The sequence below is a fragment of the Rhinoderma darwinii genome, chromosome 1, assembly GCF_050947455.1.
Source record: "Rhinoderma darwinii isolate aRhiDar2 chromosome 1, aRhiDar2.hap1, whole genome shotgun sequence".
NCBI classification, from domain to species: domain Eukaryota; kingdom Metazoa; phylum Chordata; class Amphibia; order Anura; family Rhinodermatidae; genus Rhinoderma; species Rhinoderma darwinii.
Genome location: NC_134687.1, coordinates 204,818,790 through 204,839,099, shown reverse-complemented (window position 1 = coordinate 204,839,099; position 20,310 = coordinate 204,818,790). Strand labels below are relative to the sequence as shown.

At 43.6% G+C, this 20,310-nt stretch overlaps 1 protein-coding gene across 5 annotated transcripts in view; it reads left to right on the top strand.

Annotated features, from left to right (window-relative positions):
• The window catches only part of ARHGAP24 (Rho GTPase activating protein 24), a 923,793-nt gene that overhangs the window by 753,815 nt on the left and 149,668 nt on the right, over positions 1 to 20,310 (top strand). The window contains exon 1 of one of the 5 annotated variants that reach the window (XM_075861042.1): positions 13,362 to 13,697. The exons of the other annotated variants lie outside the window; for them this stretch is intronic. The gene's annotated coding sequence lies outside the window, so the exon portion shown is untranslated. Of the gene's footprint in view, positions 1 to 13,361; positions 13,698 to 20,310 lie in introns of those variants that run through there. 5 annotated transcript variants of the gene reach the window in all.

The window sequence follows — 20,310 nt, the reverse complement described above, 5'->3', positions numbered from 1 at the left end:
GAGAAATAAAAAAAAGAAAGTGCTTGCATGGACGTGAAAAGTGGATGCCACACGCAAAGCACACTGATGCGGAACGGAAAGCACACTGATGGCACACAGCAGGAAATAAGGTCCGTTTTTTGCACACTCAAATAGGACACGCTCGTCTGAATGAAGCCTTAGTTGCTCTTCAAGAATGACTAGTACTGTATTACATATCAGTTTAGAAGTCAGAGCTATTCCTTCTGTATTCTACAAAGTTGTGCATGGACTATTGAAACAGATATACAGTCATTGATGTTTTCCAGATAGTTAGTACACTTTTATTTCGTACTGTATATCATATCAAATAAAACTTTATGGAGATTGTTAGATTACTGGTACCAAATGATGTAGCATGCTTTGCCTAGCATGTATTTGTTTTTCATATACTTTGTCCTTTAATCGCATTTTAGAGTATGCACTCTTGGCATGTAAAGATTTAGTAAAACCTGATCATATTTTATACTGGCAATATAGATCACAATGCAACCATGACCTGAGAAACAAGCCCATGCTCCGTTTCATGGCAGCTGATCATTGAAATGCTATTAGCTTTAACATTTACAGACATTCTGTTACCTTTTAATTGGTGTTAATGTTAAAAGTGAGCACCATAGCAAAATCTGCGGGACCGAACTTGACTTGTCCCTACGACTGATCCTGCTCTGGCTGGACTCCCCTATTTTTCATCAGGTCTTTAGCTACTTATTTACTCACTGAAGCTAAACTACTAATCCCATTGCTATTGTTAGTAATGGGAGTTAGACTAAAGGAAATCACCTCATGGGTCGTGCGCATGATGAGTTTCTTAAAGTCTGGGCCCCTTGGTCACGTTTCGGGCTAGATTTTGCACCCAGTTAGATACCGCCCAGTTGATTCACATCTTCTACCTAGTTTGCGGATAGTCCGGTGCGTAAAAACCGCAGACAGCCCACGTACGACATCTGTGTGCTGTCCGTGTTTCACGCATCAGTTGGGAAGACCTTATTCACACGAACGTGTTATACGTCCAAGTGCTTGCATGGACGTGAAAAACGCATGCCACACTCAAAGCCCACTGATGCCATATGCAACACACACTGATGGCACACGGACAGGAAATGCACAAAATTTTACCAATACATATTTATGGCATATCACTAAAATATGCCAAAACTTCATGTTTGGGGGGAGCCTGACCACTGAGACTTCCATTGATCTCTAGAACAAAGAGGTTCAGGCCTCTTTATTTATGTCTCTGAACATATCCGCTTTTGACAAGAGAGCTGGGACTGTGACACTGGTCCGGTCTGACACTATAGTAATAAAAACTGTTGCATTTTATTAGCACTGTATACACTTTGTGCTAAGAAACAGTTGGATCCTAGTGTTAAATCATAACTAACTCTGTTAAAATGGTTGTCCATCCTCTCTATGGCGTTTCATATGGTAAATGGAAAGGGGTTATCTTATACAATACTTATACATTTTCCCTACATGCTGATTGGCCCTTTATAAAACTGTATCTTAATGAAGATGTTGCCTGAACAGTGTGACAAATCGGTTGTGAAAAACGTTATTCACGGCCGATTTGCACCCGTGCGGGACCTGTTTTCACGGATCCCCCATAGACTAGAGTCTATTGAGGGATCCTTAAAAACTGACAAAAATAGGACATGTCCCATTTTTTCACGGGCCTTCCACACGGTCCATTAAAACAACGGCCATGTGAATAGCCCCATAGAAATACTTGCAGCCGTGTGACGGCCATTAAAAATACATCCGTCATGCGGACTATTTCAACGTTCGTCTGAATAAGGCCTTAGTATCACTATGGAGAGGTGTAAAAACACCAGCTGAGTCTTAGTATTCAAAACTCTCCTTCTGACAGCTTTGGTTTATCTGTTTGTTTCCAAGTTATTGGTCGCTTTTTTTATATTGGCTTTGAAGTGACCGAGAGGAGTAAAAGCTTAAAAAAATTAGACCGCTTTATTAAAACACGTTTATTAAAGGAATACATTTGTCCTTATGGAAAATCTTTTACGGCATTGTTATACACGGCATTATTTGCATTAATCAGGACAAGTAGAAACTTTATATTACTTTATACATTAAACCACATAAATACTGTAAAATCACATCAAATACAGGATGTTGGTGGTGTAAATGGATAAAGTGAGGCTTCTATACTCAGCAGGAAGATTCTTTATACGGCGGTTGCTTTGTTCAGTCAACTCACGTCAGACATCCCCAGACCATTATTTCCAACACAATAAATAAGATCCTAAATTAAGTGTAAACAAAGGCGACAGGGCGGTTGTGGAAGAGATGCTCCCAGATTCACTGCTGTGCTAAGAGATATACCTCCCAAATTATTGCTAGTTCGTTAACTCATTGTATAAGATGCTATATCAATGGTCCTGCGTGATTTTCTTAATTCTATTAACATATATATGAAAGTATATGTTCACCTTTAAACACCATTTCACAGTGTACAACTTTTATTATACGACATAAAATGTTTCCTGACCTACGTTACTGCCTGCATGCAGGAAAGGAGGGTACTCTATTGTTAGGGCTTCCCCTTTGCTTTGATAATCCCTTGTGATGACAAGATTGTTATTCCACTCTGCCCCTCCGACATCTATCTTCAGGATTTCAATCTCTGCGACACCATGGTTCCAAAATGAGCCCTTACTGAACATCTTAGCACTATCATTTTCCGACATGATACCTTATTGAAGATCAGGTCTCGGACTTCTAGCTTCCAAGGACCCATAGGTGAAGTGCAAAGTTATAGGAGAAAACTAGACCAACCATGGATTGTGGAGGTTCTGCAGAGCTTTGTCCTTTTCTCATTCTCCCTATCCTCACCTATTACTCCTACACGCCAACCTTTTTTCCCTTGAAATAAGTTATAGTCTATAGATAACTTTGAAAGCCTTTAGTCCAAAGTTGCCTTTTAACTGCAAAGTCCTCCAACACTTTACACTGTGATATCAAGTAGTGTCATTGTTCCTTGCCTAATATAGATATAGGTGGATAAAAGAAATGGAGACCAGGTTGGCATCTACTGTAAAAAAGGGACACCATCTAGGTGCAAACTTCCACGACTCAGTAGGATAATGGTATTATTGTTCTGCGGTTTATTATTTCTGCTTATGTATATATTTGCTACTAAGTTAATATTTTAGCGCCTTCTTGTCACGTATGTGCTGTCCTTATTTTGTAGGGTAGACTCCAGTAAAATATTATAAAAGTGTCATAAATTTATTTTACTATTCACTTAAACAGACATGTCAGAAGAGCTGACATCTTTAACATGGATTGCTGGTCCCTATTTACTGTACATTTCATAGAAAATAGTATATTTAAAAAAATTCAATATGGTACATCAGGATTTGTGACATTAAAGAGGCTCTGTCACCAGATTTTGCAACCCCTATCTCCTACTGCAGCAGATAGGCGCTGCAATGTAGATTACAGTAACGTTTTTATTTTTTAAAAACGAGCATTTTTGGCCAAGTTATGACCATTTTTGTATTTATGCAAATGAGGCTTGCAAAAGTCCAAGTGGGCGTGTTTAAAGTAAAAGTCCAAGTGGGCGTGTATTATGTGCGTACATCGGGGCGTTTTTACTACTTTTACTAGCTGGGCGTTCTGACGAGAAGTATCATCCACTTCTCTTCAGAACGCCCAGCTTCTGGCAGTGCAGACACAGCCGTGTTCTCGAGAGATCACGCTGTGACGTCACTCACTTCCTGCCCCAGGTTCTGCATCGTGTCGGCCACATCGGCACCAGAGGCTACAGTTGATTCTGCAGCAGCATCAGCGTTTGCAGGTAAGTAGCTACATCGACTTACCTGCAAACGCCGATGCTGCTGCAGAATCAACTGTAGCCTCTGGTGCCGATGTGTCCTCGCTCGTCTGACACGATGCAGGACCTGTGAGTGACGACACAGCGTGATCTCTCGAGAACACGTCTGTGTCTGCACTGTCAGAAGCTGGGCGTTCTGAAGAGAAGTGGATGATACTTCTCGTCAGAACGCCCAGCTAGTAAAAGTAGTAAAAACGCCCCGATGTACGCACATAATACACGCCCACTTGGACTTTTACTTTAAACACGCCCACTTGGACTTTTGCAAGCCTCATTTGCATAAATACAAAAATGGTCATAACTTGGCCAAAAATGCTTGTTTTTTAAAAATAAAAACGTTACTGTAATCTACATTGCAGCGCCTATCTGCTGCAATAGCAGATAGGGGTTTCAAAATCTGGTGACAGAGCCTCTTTAAAGAGGACCTGTCAGCTCTCCTAACATGTCTATTTAAATAAATACTTACATTACCCATAAAATAAAAATTCTGGAGCAGCTTTTCTTGGAACTCTGCATTTCTGTTCCTCTATTATAACTCCTGGAAATGTATAAATAATTTAACAACTGGGTGTTACCATTCTATCTGTGAATAAGGTTGTGTCCCTACACAGAGTAAACATTTCAGATCATAGCATGCTGTTGTATTATTATTAATTTCTACGCTTGCATGCTTGACCCACATATGCATACTTACCGCTAGTAATATTTATTATAAGAAAGAAGAAAAATTAAAAATACAATGCAGTTTAATCTTCAGTTGCAAAGTAGATCATTAGATTCCTTGTTAAATAAGAACTAGGAAAAATTGAGAAAGTGTCCGGTTTACTTTCTTAGGTTGTCATGAAATCACATTTTATTATTGTGAATCTAAAGGCAAAAGCTGAAAACTCAAGATTTTACCTCCCAGCTCCAGCAAGAATTCCTTACTGGGGGTCCTACTGTTGTAAATATCAGGTGAGGGAAGGTCTAAATGGAGGGGTGGTTCCCCTCAGCCCACCGGAAAAATCTCAGAAATAGGGTATCCTGGTAATGTTGAGTAGGGCAGGGCAGGAGAGGGCATGATAGGTTAGATATTTGTCTTAGGCATACCTTCCAACCGTCCCGGATCTGGCGGGTCAGTCTCGGTTTCTCACCGCTGTCCCACAGTCCCGGGCGGTCTGCAAAATGTCCCGCTGGGCGCTGCAGCTGTATCAAAACAGCTGATTGCTGCTGACTGCAGCAGCGATCAGAAGAAGGCAGGAGTCTTGCGGCGGTGTTCTCACTGGGATCGATGCCGGCACGGGAGTGGACCAGTCCAGTCACCTGACCTGTCACCTAACCTCACCGGTCAGGTGACAGGTCAGGTGACTGGACTGGTCCACTCCTGGGCCGGCATCGACACCAGTGAGAACGCCGCTACAAGACTCCTGCCTCCTTCTGACGGTGAGTGACATCAAAGCAGAGCGGAGAGTGGCAGCAGTAGGGCCGGCTACCTCTACTGCTCTCCGCTCTGGCGGCATTGTGGCACAAAGTGGTTGTGTTGTGCTACCTACAGGGGGGCTGTGTGTGGGGCTATGTACAGGGGGGCTGTGTCTGGTGCTATGTACAGCGGGGCTGTGTCTGGCGCTATCTACAGGGGGCTGTGTGTGGAGCTATCTACAGGGGGGCTGTGTGTGGAGCTATGTACAGGGGGGCTGTGTCTGCCGCTATGTACAGGGGGGCTGTGTGTGGAGCTATCTACAGGGGGCTGTGTGTGGAGCTATCTACAGGGGGGCTGTATCTGGAGCTATCTACAGGGGGCTGTGTGTGTAGCTATCTACAGGTGGGCTGTGTGTGGCGCTATGTACAGGGGGGCTGTGTCTGGAGCTATCTACAGGGGGGCTGTGTGTGGAGCTATGTACAGGGGGGCTGTGTGTGGAGCTATCTACAGGGGGGCTGGGTGTGGAGCTATCTACAGGGGGGCTGTGTGTGGAGCTATCTACAGGGGGGTTGTGTGTGGAGCTATGTACAGGGGGGCTGTGTCTGTAGCTATCTACAGGGGTGGCTGTGTGTGGAGCTATGTACAGGGGGCTGTGTGTGGAGCTATCTACAGGGGGGATGTGTCTGGCGTTATCTACAGGGGGGCTGTGTCTGGCGCCATCTACAGGGGGGCTGTGTGTCTAGCTATCTACAGGGGGGCTGTATCTGGAGATATCTACAGGGGGGCTGTGTCTGTGGCGCCATGTACAGGGGGGCTTTGTGTGGAGCTATGTACAGGGGGGCTGTGTGTGGCTCTATGTACAGGGGGGCTGTGTGTGGAGCTACCTACAGGGGGGCTGTGTCTGGCGCTATGTACAGGGGGGCTGTGTGTGGAGCTATTTACAGGGGGCTGTGCATGGAGCGATCTACAGGGGGCTGTGTGTGGAGCAATCTACAGGGGGGCTGTGTCTGGCGCTATGTACAGGGGGGCTGTGTGTGAAGCAATCTACAGGGGGGCTTTGGTGGATGATTTTTTTCATTGACCTGTAGCAGAGTTACACAACTGGAAAAAAAAAATCCCCATCATGTAACTCTGCTACCTGTCAATTGAAAAGTCATCCACCACAGGGTCTCCCTCTTGACTTTCATTGTTCTCAGACTTTTGGTTTGTCCTGCAGTTGCCGCCGTGATGAGCAAATGTTATACCCAAGATAGGAAAAGTAACATAAAGACGATGTAACCGGATCCATAATATCTGTGATATCCAGACAGTCTAGAGATCCGCAGTGAGAATGTACGCGCGTTATTTGCAGAAGTATCTGGCCGTGATTTGATGTGTTCATGCGGGATATTGGGTGCGGTTAGGGGGCGTGGCTTAAAATGTCCGAATTCAAAAATTGGGAGGTATGGCCTTAGGTCTGAGACTGACTATAAGATGTTGTTTACTAATTGTTACTAAGTATTAAATATATATTTTTATATACATTTGAATGGTGTATACCAGTGCTTCTCTAACTATGAGGTGACCCTAACTGGTGAGGTGCCCTCAGTTGTTGGTGAGGCACAGTAGGCAGTTTTGACAGAAGTGATAATATACTCTACAGGCCTGTCTATGGGTGTGCCAACCTCTGGTTTAGCAATAGAACTGAATCCATTTGTGCATATTGTATTGTAAAACTGGGTTCAGGAGACTAATTAAAAATAAATTGAAAAAGTTAATTTTGACAAACTTTCAACCATTAATAAGGCTCAACTAAAAAAAAAGTTGAGAAGCCGTGGTTTATGCAGTAGCGGTCAGTTTTTCTCACCGATATTATTTTCTTACTGCATGCATAAGAAGTTTTGTATTGGAATGCTACATTGTAGTCTGTTCTTGTCTTGCTAAGAGATTTTGCTTGTCCCTAATCAGAATATCTTGTATTCTAGCCGTCAGTCCGAGCGGAGAAATCAGTAACCTCCGATGACCTCAGCAGGGAACCTCACAAATATCAATACACTTTGAGAAGTAGTGGACAGATTAGATTTAAGCTTCCATAAATGACCCCTAAGTTTTCCAAAGAAGAGCACAAATAAATGTATCTAATGCTCATGAACATACAATTAAAAGAAAACTCTAGTCTCAATTGCAAAATGGATTACCACATTTATTAGCGTTCCGTAACTGTACTGTACATTGTAAGAATTTGTGCTACACTATAGTGTAGCAGTTAGGACAGTTATCTCAGTGACATGTTTTCCTATACTAGGAAATGTGTCAGGTGTATGTTAAGTACTTTTCTCTACACAGGTGTCAGTTTGCAGGTGCACATTGTCATGTGACAGTTAGGGTACGGACATGCATAGCGGCGCTGGTCTGGTCGAGGGGCTGGCTTCTGGTCTTACTGCAAAGTCTTCAAATGATTGTAATGTCTATACTGCTGTTTACCTGCAAAAACGTGTGAATATTACATTCGCTTTAAAACTTTGCCGAATTGTGGAAAGACCACATTTTGTCGTGGCTTGCGTTTGCACCTTGGGTGGACCCAGGCTGTTACATTGGTCCATACTCCTAATCTCAAGCAAGGACAGATTGAAGGGAGGATAACAGGGGTAATTGCCCAGCGGCCTTCACCATCTTGGAGCCACCACCCAGTTCCCTCAAGTACTTTTTAGACACTCCCAGCAGCAAGACATTGAAGTTTTAAGAGTTTTTAAGTGTACAGCACATCGAATATGTTGCAAAGGAGGTGATTATGTAGCTTTCACACTTTATTACTAAGGCCCCATGCACACGAACATGCTTTTGCGGCCGCAATTCCCCCAAAAATCCACAGGAGAATTGCGGCCCCATTCATTCCTATGGGGCCATGCACACGACCGTGGTTTCCACTGTCCGTGAATGGCCCAGGAGCCCGGACCGCAGAAAGAAGGGGCAAGCCTTATTACGGCCGTGTTCTGTAGTCAAGGCTCATTGTAAATAATGGCTGCGGCCATGTGCACAGCCCGCAATTTGCGGGCTGCTCGCAGTTGACACTCTGTGGCCGGCCGACCCGAAAATCACGGCCATGCACATGGCTACGGTCGTGTGCATGAGGCCAGTTGGACCTCCTTTCTGTTTGTTTTAGGCTATAATGCTCCATTCACCTTCATTGCTAACAAAAAGAACTCAGTGGTGGAGCATTCCTGCCATAGGCAAAGGGGTAGAATCCTCTGCCATACCTCCTGCTCCACTTACCTAGTAGGTAACAAGTATCAGGCATGGTAAGATATCACCTGCATAGTTCGTTGATTGGCGCTCGTTTGCTTCTTTTTACAAGGAGCTCGGTATGGGGTCCTTACTACAATCGCTCATCCCCATGCATTTCCATCATGTCGGCAGCACATCTCCCTGTTTACACAAGATGTGCTACCGACAACGAGCGTTCATATGAATGCTTGTGTGCCTGATCATTGGACCGTGTAAAAGGGCCTTTATATTGTCAAAAAATCCTGTTGACATTGGAGGGATCTGCCGACAATTATCTAATGTATATGGCCAATGTAAGTTAACCACAAATTCTGACCGTTACTAGGGTGATATCTCCCACCAAATGTTTTTCCCAGCACCCTCCACCAGCTTTCATCTGGCCCTGAGCCCAAGTTAGGCAAGATAAATGAATGAATTAATTGATTTATATGTTTCCATTCCACAATTATCAAGCCCAATCATCAGTGGTATCCTATTACGGGTCATCAAAGTAAAGTCAAGGAATATCTGGAGCTTTTCTTTAACCACTTAATCTCTAGCTATGACATAGCAGCCTAAGGGAAGACTGTGATAACGACACTCACAGCTCATAATTGTGTTTTATTTTGGTCATAACAATTAATTTTATAATGAATCCTGTTTGAATCATTAATCATTATCTCCATTATAAAGAACATTATAACGATCGGTTATTTTCCTTACCAGTTCTCTCAAATGTGTTATACAATCAATAGCCCATTGTTTTGGGGGTATTACTCATGGGCTATATGTGACCCTGGTTCTGAAGAATGAAAACTAGTGATTTGTTTTTTATGTTTCGTGGTAATATCCTTTAAATTTGAATCGATCCCTCTATTGGGAAGCATGGATCATATCTGGAGACATTGGCCCATTTTGGCTGCCTGTAGACGGATTTATAGACTCCTGTGCACAATAAAGGGATATAGCTTAATTACATACATGATTGTACATGTTTCATGTAGTAAACAGAGAATTAATACATAAATTGTAAAACTTCAAAGTGCATGTTAGAATGGTTCACCGGTGTCTATAAATCACAGTCTATTAAATCCTGAACAAATGACTGGCAGCCTGTAAAGTGAAGACATGCATATCCATAAAGCAGTCTGTGGATGCTGAGTTTAATGTAGACCTACCATATTCTGCGTTATCTGATGGTACTATATGATTAAAGGAAAGACGTGGATCAGAACCATGTATACTTTTTAAAAAAAATCAGAAAAGCAAAAAAAAGTTTCCAGCAGTAATAACCGGAATCTAGTACAGTAAGGGCTCATTCAGACGAGAGTGATTCTCATCCGTAAGCTGTGGCTTTAAATAACACACACCACACGGACCCAGTGGCGTAACTACCGCTGTAGCAGCCGTAGCGGCTGCTACGGGGCTCGCAGCATGAGGGGGCCCGCTCCGCCCGCCGGCACGGGTCCCTCACATGGCCGGAGGCTCCACTAGCAGCCGCTACGGCTGCTACAGCACGACGCCACTGAAGGGGTTGTTCCTACAAAATACATGCATCCCCTATCCACAGGATAGGGGATACATGTGTGATCGCTGGCAGCGATAAGGAGAACGGGGGACCGAAAGTCGCCCGAAGTTCTCCATGACAAACCTCGGACTTCCGGGGTCTGTCGGCAGCTCCATAGAAATTAATTGTGCACCGGCCGCGCCTTTGCGCATGCGTGACCAGCGCTCCTTTCATTTTTATTGAACTGCGCAGACTCCGGAAGTCCGAGGTTTGTCATGGAGAACTTCAGGGGACTTTCGGTCCCCCGTTCTCCTTATCGCTGCCAGCGATCTCATATTCATACCTCCCAACTTTTGAATTTGGAAAAGAGGGACATTTTAAGCCACGCCCCCTAACCACACCAAATATCCCGCATCAACACATCAAATCACGGCCAGATCCTTCTGCAAATAACACGCGCACATTCTCACTGCGGATCTCTAGACTGTCTGGGTATCACAGATTATGGATCCGGTTATATCGTCATGTTACTTTTCCTAACTTGGGTATAACATTTGCTCATCATGGCAGCAGCAGCAGCAGCTGCAGGACAAACCAAACGGCTGAGAACAATGAAAGTCAAGAGGGAGACCCTGTGGTTGATGACTTTTCAATTGACAGGTAGCAGAGTTACATGATGGGTATTTTTTTTTTCCAGTTGTGTAACTCTGCTACCGGTCAATGGAAAAATCATCCACCAGAGCCCCCCTGTAGATTGCTCCACACACAGCCCCCCTGTACATAGCTCCACACACAGCCCCCCTGTACATAATACCAGACACAGCCCCTCCTGTAGATAGCTCCACACACAGCCCCCCTGTAGATAGCTCCACACACAGCCCCCCTGTACATAGCGCCATACACAGCCCCCCTGTAGATCGCCCCACACACAGCCCCCTGTAGATCACTCCACACACAGCCCCGCCATAGATTGCTCCACACACAGCCCTCCTGTAGATGGCTCCACACACAGCCCCCCAGTAGATAGCTCCACACACAGCCCACCTGTAGATAGCTCCACACACAGCCCCCCTGTAGATAGCTCCACACACAGCCCCCCTGTAGATAGCTCCACACACAGCTCCACCACATGACTGGTCCACTCCCGGGCCGACATCGATCCCAGTGAGAACACCGCCGCAAGCCTCCTGCCTTCTTTTGATTGCTGCTGCAGACGTCTGGCATGCAGGGCGCCTGTCAGCAGCGATCAGCTGTTTTGAAACAGCTGCAGCGCCCAGCGGGACATTCTGCAGACCGCCCGGGACATATGCACATGTGTCCCCGATCCTGTGGACAGGGGATACATCTCTTTTGAAGGACAAACTATAGGCCGTTTTATTTTGGGGGGGGGGTTGGGGGTTGTATGGCGTTACCTACAGGGGGAGCTGTATGGTATTATCTACAAGGGGGGCTGTATGCCGTTATCTACAGGGGGGACTGTATGGCGTTATCTACAGGGGGGGCTGTATGGCATTATCTACAGGGGGCTGTATGGCGTCATTTACAGGGGGGCTGTATGGCGTTATCTACAGGGGGGCTGTATGGCGTTATCTACAGTGGAGGGCAGGATTGCGTTATTTACAGGGGGCTGTATGGCGTTATCTACATTGGGGACTGTATGGCGTTATCTACAGGGGCCTCTATGGCGTTATCTACAGGGGGGCTGTATGGCGTTTTCTACAGGAGGGCTGTATGGCGTTATCTACAGGGGGCTGTATGGCGTTATCTACATTGGGGGCTGTATGGCGTTATCTACAGGGGCCTCTATGGCGTTATCTACAGGGGGGCTGTATGGCGTTTTCTACAGGAGGGCTATATGGCGTTATCTGCAGTGGGGGCTGTATGGCGTTATCTACAGGGGCGCTGTATGGCATTATCTACAGGGGCGCTGTATGGTGCTATCTACAGGGGCGCTGTGTGGCGGAATCTACAGGGACTCACTATTTACAAGGGGGGGTTGTGTGATACCCAGGAGAGGGGGGGCCCCAGTCAAAAGTTTTCTATGGAGCCCAGTCTTTCCTAGTTACGCCCCTGCACGGACCCATTGATTTAAATGGGGCCACTGAGACAAGTGTGAGTTTTCACGCAGCGTGTGACCATTGCGTTAAAAACGCATGCCACACGCAAAGCACACTGGTATGAAATGTAGAAAAAATGCTGCGTTTTTTACGTGTGTAAATCAGACACACTCATCTGAATGTAACTTAGAATTTTTTTTTAATAAATCAACAACTGGGTGTTGCCGTTGCCCTTGTCATAATGGTGTGTCCCTACACTGTCATTCAGTAAGCAGTGAATGGACCGTTTCAGACCAACTGGTAACACCTGGTTGTTAATTTATTCATACATTTCTATAAGGAATAGCAGAGGAATGTCACAACACAGATTTATAAGAATAGATGCTCCAGAATTATTTCATAGGAAATACAAGTATTTACTAAAACAGACATGTCAGGAGAACTACATTTATATTAACCAGAGAATCTCTTAAAACTAGAAGACTTCCTTAAAATATACTCTACACAAGGTGGGCTGTATAAACGAGCACCGATCAATGAGACAGCTCGTTGATCGGCGCTCGTTTGCTCCTGTCACAAGGAGCTAGTATTGGGTCGAGCACTCGTTACTCCGATCGCTCTTCCCCATACATTTCTATCATGTCTCCCTGTTGGAGATGTACTGCCGCCAATCATAAAAGTTTATGCATTTAAAACGATACAATCAGCAGATGAACTGGCGTTTGCTCTTTCATCGGCTGATCGTTGCCCTGTGGGCAATTATCCGGAACGAGCATTCTATGAACGCTCGTTTGCCCGATAATTTGCCAGTGTAAAAGGGTGCTTTACCCTGACACTACATGGCCTATCACTAGCGAGGACTTACCCCGTCAGTCTATTTAATCAGAAGTGTTCGGCCATAATTCTACTTGTACATTTGCATGATATTGCTAGGCTTGCAGTTTGCTGCTCTCTGACTTTGCATAAAGACTTGGATTCGGCGACTGAGGGTATTGTTCAGACATTTGTTCAGGAATTTCCTGCCCAGCCTGCAAACTGCTCAGTCTTATTCATGTCAAGTTAAAAAAGGAATCAAAGTAGAATTCCAGAAGTCATTTCCATGTCTTTACTAATCTCTCTGCTTCTGTAATGAAACACACAACCCTTGACCTCTGGACTTCATTCTAGAACTGGAAAGCCACACTTGTGGATATTTGCTCTAATGGACACGGTTCTGTTTTTATTATCCAATGCAATTCCCCTTGTAACCTCCACTTCCTGGAGCTTTAAATTGCACACAGCATATTGCCGTGTTTGGAAATAAGCAGTTGCTGTAGGGACGCATTCCTCTCCGTCTCTTCACATGCTGCTTACTTTCCCATTCGCTTTACATCCTGCTTCGTTTTCTTCTACATGTGACCTTGTTAATGCGACGACACCTCATACCTGATTCTGGAAAGGCAGCGGTGCTGGTGAGAGGATGTGTCAGAGCCATTCCTGGGTGATGGAGTAATGGGAGAAACTGCAGTGAGCAATCACACAGGGAACAGATGCAGGACTTATCAAAGCAGCAGTAACGACTGTACAGCTAGTGTACGGGAAGTATCCACCGGGCTCGTGAAAGCATCAACACTGGTGAGTTCTGTCTTCCAGCTAAAGCCGGCGCTTGCTTGGCTTCTCCCCACCTCGGCGTATGGAGTTTTGCCATATACAGCACTTTGCTGGCTAATTATTCCGTGTCCGGAATTCAACAAGCTTCCCTGCATTGGAAGAGTTCACGTAATGTATGAGCACGTCTCATCATATGTTCTATATTCTTATGGGGAGACGCGTTCTTTGTTGTTCAGCATAAAAGAATGTTGTAAAACGTTAACCAGTAACAATTGTCTACTGCTGGATACTCTGTGTCCCCGGAAACCCGTCATGTTATCTGACAGCTGGTATTTGTTGGATAAAATGTACTGTGGGTGAAGCTATGTAAATCAATAGAACTCTGGGTGGCACGTGGGTGTAAAGATGTTGTTCTGAGTGAGCACCGCGATCGTTCTATACCCGGCACTGTCATTGCAATGTTGAGTGTTTGTTGCTATTTTACTCATCTTAAATGTATCCCCTTTAGTGTGTTCTCAACAAATTTCCCTGTTTTCTAGTTTCCTGCAAGAAAATACATTTGTAGACTTGACTGATTTTATGCTGGTGGCATAGATGTGATTTTATCTCATTCACCCTGTTATCCTTGACTTTAAACAATATACGGTACAGATGTAGCCAAGTTTATCTGGACTCTGTTCACTTGCCGCAGTGTGATATCACACAACAAAAGTCATTGAAAAAGTCAAGCTAAAGTTTCTTGACACTGTGTATTTAATGCGTAAACAGTTAAGATAAAGATGGCTACATCTGTATATATGTGTATGTGTATGTGTACATGTATATGTTTATATATGTGTGTGTCCAATGTGGCAGTTTGTCATCACAGTTATTACATTATTTTTGGTTTTACATAGGACTGCAGGTAAACCTAATGAGTTATCTGCAACTCACTGAGTTACCATAATGTACAAAAAGAACGGCTCCATGATAGATTCAGCTTTGCATTCGGTTGTAATAATTGCCAGATGTAGCTGAGCACATGTCGGAATCCTGAGTATATCTCATTGTGATACCACAGTGTGTTATCGGTAGTATGGCATAGGACTGCATTATTAGATCGTATTATCAATTTATTGTATTATCTAGACTTACAGTTATCACTACGCACAAATTTTGCAGGCGGCCTTCACACACGCAGTTTTAGTGTAAGCTTTAAAGGCTGTTTTTTAATCCAAAGCCAGAAAAGGTTTTCAAAAGAAAGGACATATACTTCTAATCTCTTTTATATCAACTTGTGTTTGGCTCAAAAAAACTGCATCGAAAAGTGTATGTGTGAATCCAGGCTAAATATATTATGTGCTGCATTCTGCTCTGCTACATTTACATTTATTATCAGAACCAATATTTCGACTTTTGAATATTCATTTATAAAGCCAAGACATAAAGCATTATGATAAGCATGTTGTAAGGGGGATACCTGATTTCAGACTCTGAATCGATATGCGTTATAACAGTATAGATGACTAGTAAATATATGAGGTATTTCATTATGTGATCCGATTATTTGTGTTGTATTTGAAACATACATCTGTGTTGGTTCTGGTTACAGAGGTATTTTGTACTGGGTAGTGTTACATTGTATTCAGTCTTTCTGCTGGGAAACTGAGATAAATATACCTCACTTTAAACGCACTGCAGTATCCATCACAGTCATGGCTCCTGTGCATATAGATAGCATAGCAGCAAACCAATACACAGTAAATATAATTTAGAAAACATACAGGATGTACTTGAAACTGTATATGTGCCTATCTACACAATTTATGATCCTCTGACTGGATCAGCTTGCCAGGACAGCTCTGTTTGGGCATCAGTTAGTGGCGCTACACTTTGAGGAGGATATCAATAGAAGGAGCGCAGTTATTCCATATAACAGAAGAAGACTTTTATATCAATTATCAAGCAACTATAAATGAAAAGAGAGACTTTGTAGTGTTATGTAGACACTTCATAAATCTTGTAGCCGATGTAGACAATCATGTAGACAATCATTGATCGTTGATGAAAAGACATTGAGGAGCATCCTGTTGTAAGAGCTCTGTGGTTTACAATTTCCATGTAGCCCAATCATTTATAATTCTGTGCATTATCTATGAGAATTAACCCACAAACTGTGTACAGTAGATTTAGTTCTGCAAAAACGAATGATTCTATTGCCATTGCTGTTTTTGGTACAAATTACTTACTGGGTAGAACATAATTCATGCATTGAGTGGGGTTAAATGAAAAATTTGCAGTGATGCTTATTTTGAGAACAGAAATGAAGAAACTTTTTGCTTGCCAGTTTACAGCTCTCTAGAGAAATCTTGGTATTACAAATTCATTTTAGCCATAGAAAGAAACAAACAAATAAACTGAACTGCTTTTCTCCAAAGGTCAAAGATAAAACATTGTTAGCTGTAATATTTTTGTTTTAGGAGAAGCCAACCTGCCAATGACATCATGGCACCGCAAATGATGTCATTGGCAAGTCAAGCTGGTCTATTCTTAGGAGTGTCTTTGACGGACTGTAAGAAGAACTCTAACATTTACGCAGATGACATTCAAATTAGACTTACCAGCCCTTCAGCTATCTCCCCCTTCTTCTCCTCCCACTTCTTCTTCATCTTTCCCCCATCCTATTCAAACAACCTACCAGAAGCCCCTCTCAATCATAGTTAACAGCTCCACACTTTACCCAATCTCACAACTCCGCTGTCTCATGAAAGCTTTCAATCCTGCCCGTCCTTCAGACCACACAATAAAGCACTTACCACTTGCCGTCTACAGCTAAAAAAATATCTCAAATATGCTGCTCTTTCGACTTCGAGTCAACCCCAGTGCTTGTACAGGCCCTCATCATGTCCGCTCTAGATTATGGCAACATCCTTCTTTGTGGCCTCCCGTCTAACACTCCTGTGACCGTCCAATACATCTTCAACTCTGCTGCTCGATTAATCCACGTCCCCCTTTCTCTACCGCTTCTCCTTCCAACTATCAAGTACAGTACATTTCAGAATACTAACAATGACTAAAGGCCCTTTTACACTGGGCGATTATCGGGCAGATAAGCGTTCATAGAACGCTCGTTGCCGATAATTGCCCTGTGTAAACAGGGCAGCGATCAGGAGATGAACGAGCTCGTTCTTATGCTGATCGTATCTGTAATGACGGGGAAGGGAGACAGACAGGTGAGCCCTAATCTACCCGCCACTCAGTCCCTGCCTACTTGCAACGGCCCGTCCTAGGCGACGGCGTACAACTGGGCGACGGTCCCTACGCTCAATAAGTGCACGACAGACAAACAGACATGGGTACACAGAAGCTAAGGGAAATGGGGCAGTTGTCCACGGCAACACCGTGAGCAACAAGAGAAGTGAACGAGCCGAGTCAAACCAGGAGTGTACGAGGTACCAAACGCAGAGCAGGAGAGTAGTGAACGAGCCGAGTCAAACCAGGAGTGTACGAGGTACCAAACGCAGAGCAGGAGAGTAGTCAGTAAGCCAGGGTCCATATGAAGCAGGGACAAATAGTACAAGCAGCAGAGCCAGGAAACAGGAGAGTCACAGGCAAAGGAGGAGCAGGAAGTGAAGGTATAAATACAGAGGGCGGGAGCTAGCTCCGTCTGGCCAGGCTGTGATAGGCTCTCCCACTCCTCAGCCTCCCAGCCTGATTGGTAGAAGGAGGTGTCACTCGATCAGACTTAGGAGCAGGTGCAGACTGACTAACCACGGGCGTCGACACAGAAGCTGTGTCTGGCAGATCCTTTACAGTATCATTTTAAAAAACTGAAATATTATCTTTGTCGGCAGCAAAGGACGAGCGATCTGAGTAACGACCACTCGTCTCCATACATAGCTCCATGTGACAGGAGCAAACGAGGGCCGATCAACGATGTCTCTTTGATCGGCACTCGCACCAGCCAAAATTGGGAGATGTAATAGGGCCTTTACAAGGCATTCCACAATCTGCCCCCTCAATACTTATCTGCTATTACCTACGGATAACTCTTTATACAAAATAGATTTATTTTTTTTAGAATACACCGATGCTTTAAAACATTTCGATTTTTTCTTATTGCTTTAATGAATCTTAACTAAAAAATGAAGCAACTTTGCAGATACACTTGATTAAAAACATTCTACCTTTTTGTGTCTACAGCTTATATGTAAAATTATGGGTCTACATGGTTACAGACTATAAACAAATTCTGGGTAGTCTATTTGCATTTGCTAACATATAGACCATAGGAGAGGAGCAGATAGAAATGGGGTAACACATGACTGCAGGATCAGATGACTATACACATGGTTTGGTTGTACTCTGTCACCATGGGGACACTTAGTTCTGCATAGGAGCTGTAGACAAAAAGGTAGGAGGCTTTTTTAAGGTTGATTATTTTGGAGCAAAAAAAGAAATTGGTTGCAAAAGTATCATCGCAGTGGCTTGTTAAAATGTTGTATGAGATATAGTACCATCACATACCAATACATCTATAGCATCATAATGGCTTATTTATAGACTCGCATTAGTAAAAGTGAAAACATATTTTCTTCACCCCGTGAAGTTAGCCTGTATACAAAGTATGATTACCAACATATAAACATATATGTACGTTAACTTTTAATATATTTTCCACTTAGGACAGTATGTCTGTAATAGTGTAGAGTTGCATACAATGTCAGGTACACATGGACAGTGCACAGGAGATGCCTTTTTCTTCTATTCAATCTCTCTTGGAAAGACCTGAAAGCAGCGTGCTGAGTAATACCTTCTAACACTCTCATATCGATTGGATGTTGTTCTGCAGTTACTGCGCTCATTCTATTATAATAATTCACAGCAGGAAAAAGTCAATACAATTTCTTCAGCAATTTACAGTTTATTCTACAAATTCTCTGAAAAAAAAGCCCACTTAGATTCATATGCAATAATTTATTTTATTGAAACTTGTATCCCTATTGGTATTTCGTCCAGTTAGGGCAGGTTCAGACGTGGCGGAATTGCTGTGGAATTCTCCAGCGGTCGTTTTTTACATTTGTTTCAATAAATTTTTAGGCAAGTTAGTTCAGACAGAACTGCGCTGCGGACCATAGGCTGCGGTGCGGAATTTTCCCTCCGCAGCATGCACTGTCTGTTGCGGAGAAGAAGCGGAATTTCACTGCGGATTTCAGCCTTTGCAATGCAAAAACTGAAATTTGTGGCAAGTCCGCTGTGTTTTCTGCAACGTCTGAATTAACTGTCAAATATGCAAATGTTGGTGCAGATTCGTTGCGTAATTGCACCAAATCTGCACCAACATTTGCAGCGGAAAAACTCTGCCACGTCTGAACGTGCCCTTAGAGTACTAAATATTACAAGTAAATACTTCAATATATATTTACACTTGCAATTGTCTCTGCAATTTAGTTTGTATGTATATATATATATATATATATATATATATATATATATATATATATATATATATATATATATATTGTAGCAGTGCAGCTACTGGACAGTGCAGAAACTCAGGTTTTAAGCAACCAGGGAGCATGTACAGCAGAGTGGGGTTTCTCTGCTATTGCTTGGGTGTAAAGCCTGGAATAGGGCCTGGTTTGCTGGAGTGTGAAGGAGAAGGGCGGCTTCCACTCCATACAGACAGTCCATGTCTTGGGCTGTCTGATGAGCCTAGTTAGGTTTCACCTGAGACGGCTCTTTAATTCAGGTGTGTACTGTTCACACAGGGCTCTCAGTCTGGGGAAGACAGGCATGCTAGCCTGTGAGAGTCACCACCGTGTGAGGTAAAACTGTGAAGGTTTTGAGGTGCTGGGCACAAGGCTCAGTGTCTCGTAGTGAGGGACACTGAATGTGTTAGTTAGAGGCTGGACAGCCTAGGGTTTATTTTGAATGTTTATTGTTGTACCACTGATTGCTGTGGTGAAGACAATAAAGCTAGCTGCGGCTGGTTTAAACCTTTTACTCAAGGAGTTGGAGTGAACTTTCTATGTGTGCCAACCATCTCACCTGGGAGATGGCGATCCCATGGGCTAAGTGGTCCCCAGGTTGTCACAATATATGCACGACCGTTCAAAAGTTTGGGGTCACCCAGACAATTTTGTGTTTTCCATGAAAACTCACACTTATATTTATCAAGTGAGTTGCAAAATGACTAGAAAATATAGTCAAGACATTGACAAGGTTAGAAATAATGATTTTTATTTGAAATAATAATTTTCTCCTTTAAACTTTGCTTTCGTCAAAGAATGCTCCATTTGCAGCAATTACAGCATTGCAGACCTTTGGCAATCTAGCTGTTAATTTGCTGAGGTAATCGGGAGAAATTTCACCCCATGCTTCCAGAAGGCCCTCCCACAAGTTGGATTGGGTTAATGGGCACTTCTTGCGTACCATACGGTCAAGCTGCTCCCACAACAGCTCTATGGGGTTGAGATCTGGTGACTGCGCTGGCCACTCCATTACAGATAGAATACCAGCTGCCTGCTTCTTCCCTAAATAGTTCTTGCATAATTTGGAGGTGTGCTTTGGGTCATTGTCCTGTAGTAGGATGAAATTGGCTCCAATCAAGCGCTGTCCACAGGGTATGGCATGGCGTTGCAAAATGGAGTGATAG